Source organism: Aricia agestis, chromosome 6 (assembly GCF_905147365.1).
Source record: "Aricia agestis chromosome 6, ilAriAges1.1, whole genome shotgun sequence".
Taxonomy (NCBI): domain Eukaryota; kingdom Metazoa; phylum Arthropoda; class Insecta; order Lepidoptera; family Lycaenidae; genus Aricia; species Aricia agestis.
The window spans coordinates 11647619-11650658 of NC_056411.1; positions in this window are offsets into that span (position 1 = coordinate 11647619).

Consider the following 3040-nt stretch of genomic DNA (forward strand, 5'->3'; position numbering starts at 1 on the left):
CCGCAAACACGTTTTGGTCTTGGTGTCGCAGGCCGCAACTAACATTTGTTAGGGTTAAAAAATAATTATATTACTCGTCAGGGTTAAATAATAATAAAATAAAGAAAAACATCGTGACCTCGTGAACTGAAGCGACACCACGCCATTGTAATTCTGAGATAAGAAGACAAATAAAATAAATACAAATACAAATATTTATTGGCCAAAAAAATTATAATATAATGCGATAATAAGGGCTATAACATGAGTACTTTACATTACAATTTACAGATAAACAATTATTTATACCTCTTCAAAAGTGTTTATGTTCATTCGTAAGATAAGTAACAATAATTACGGAGGGAAACTTACAGTGTACTGTATCAAAAATAAAGAAAATAATAGCGTGTATGAAGGTTGGCCTGCTTATATCTTGTGTAGGTTTGTAATTGTAGGAAATATAGGATTAAATAAATAAGTAAATAAACGTTTATTCAGTAATTAGACGACCTCTGTGGCTCAGTTGGTGGGCTGTCGGTAGGGTTGCCACTTGCCGCCCGTCCGGATTTCCCCGGATTTGTCCTAGTTTAAAGGGCGTCCGGGGTGTGTCCGGCTGGGTTTTTGAAAAGTGTCCGGTTGAAATCCAGACACTTTTGATGTGAGTTTAACTTTTAAGTCATGCAGCAATAAACGAAAGATAAAAACTCGCTAAGCATACACACGGTTTCTAGAACGGACTTGAGTTAGTCAGATTTTTACAAATTCTTGTTGGAAAAGCAAAAATTGGCAAGACGTTATTCGTAAATACTGTTTAAGAGGTGTCCGGGGAAATAACCACATTTCGGCCAAATGTCCGGGAATTTTGTCGCGCCTGACCGGCGAAGGAAATTTGGGTGATGGCAACCCTAGGGACGCTTCACACCACGTCAGTGTGGCCCCGTGCTAAGTACCTAAAGGAGTTGTGCGCGACCCCCGGCTTGAGCTACCAACAGCCTGTTGGTAGCTCAAGGCAGGGGTCGCGGGTTCGAATCCCGCCGACGGAACAAAAAGTTTTCAAAGTTCCTGGGTCATGGATGTGTATTAAATATGTGTATCATATAATAAAAATCTTAAATATATTATGTATAGTATAAAAGTATTAAATATATTTCCGTTGTCTGGTACCCGTAACACAACTCCTTCAGGTACTTAGCACGGGGCCAGACTGACGTGGTGTGAACCGTCCATAGATATTATTATTATTATTATTCGGACATTACACAAAGTACCTACATTTAAAATTTAAAACACCACTCCACACAATTAAAAAAGATTAAAATTAAGGAAGCGACGCTTATGAATCAAGTTCGTAAGGTGAGCTGAGTGTTGGTATTGGTACCTTTCAGAGATGAGAGAAAAATTTTTTTCACTTTTGTAGGGGCAAGGGCCCGAGCGTCACGAGTTTCCCCATACAAAAGTGAATTTTTTTTTTGTCTTTCAGCGCTGCTACTTTCACAGTGAACTCTCTACAAGGTACACGTACACATCCTAAAGTATTATCACTTATTTTTGTTATTTTTGTTACACCCTGTATATTAGTAGTACCAAACTCAGTATAACTCAGTACACGTGTAGTAGAGCCTATTGTAGTTTTATTCTTCCGTATCTTTTTTTTTATGAAATAAGGGGGCAAACGAGCAAACGGGTCACCTGATAGAAAGCAACTTCCGTCGCCCATGGACACTCGCAGCATCAGAAGAGCTGCAGGTGCGTTGCCGGCCTTTTAAGAGGGAATAGGGTAATAGGGGAGGGTAGCGATGGGAAGGGAAAGGAATAGGGGAGGGTAGGGAAGGAAATAGGGTAGGGGATTGGGCATCCGGTAAACTCACTCACTCGGCGAAACACAGCAAGCGCTGTTTCACGCCGGTTTTCTGTGAGAACGTGGCATCTCTCTGGTCGAGCCGGCCCATTCGTGCCGAAGCATGGCTCTCCCACGTATAGATCTATTATAGTATCTTTATTTATAGTTTCCTTTCAGTCTGTCTGCTCGCTTATATTATTTTAACGACTCTATCAAGAGCATAACTATTAGCAGAGACGTCACACGAAGTCTACTATTCGCTGAAATAGCTACAAAGAATATTATTGTTCTAAGCAAAACATTAAGCTTGTGACGTGAACGCTGAAAATTTCGGAAAACTATGTAGGACTTTCTTTGCTGTGGGTTTATTTGGAAAATTAAATGCTTTTTACGCTTCGATCACTAATATCATATCGAAAGTCCACCAGAATGTTGCGTTTGGTGCTCTTTTAGTGAGGTCGTTTTTTGCCGCGGACTGTCATGTATCTTGTATATTAGTGATCGAAGTTTTTACGAAAAATTTCGATTTTAAACCATAGATTTTCCTCATTAAAAATACCTATTGAATATTCGGTTAAGTGTTTTCCGGCTGACCTTATTTGCTTTCACAATCATCATGATCATTACAAAAGAAATGGTGGGGAAATGACTTCCTATAATCCATACTTCCGTCTGTCTGTCTGTCTGTCTGTCTGTCCGTCTGTCCGTCCGTCCGTCCGTCCGTCCGTCCGTCCGTCCGTCCGTCCGTTACCTCTTCACGCCCAAACCGCTAAACCGATTTTGCTGAAATTTGGCATGGAGATACTTTGAGTCCCGGGAAAGGACATAGGATACTTTTCATCCCAGAATAATGTACGGTTCCCGCGCGATAAACGAATTTTGGCGCAACGGAGTTGCGGGCGTTATCTAGTATCAAATAATATCAAGTTATCTGTTGACTGCCGGCTGGCACTTCATTAGAATTATGTAAGTACTTAATTTAAACGTAAATGAATATCAGCAAGCGCGGCTGATGTTTAAATTAATTTGGTGGACTTTTTTATTAACTGTGCGTAAATACAGCATGAATTGAAATTAAGTTTATGTGAGCATAATATCTGCCATTATAACACGTAATAACAATTTAACAGTCCGCGACTATACACGTAGTATATACACGTAGCGACTATGTAGTAATCAGCAACTGACTACGGATGAAGTTTATCGCAGCAATAACACGAC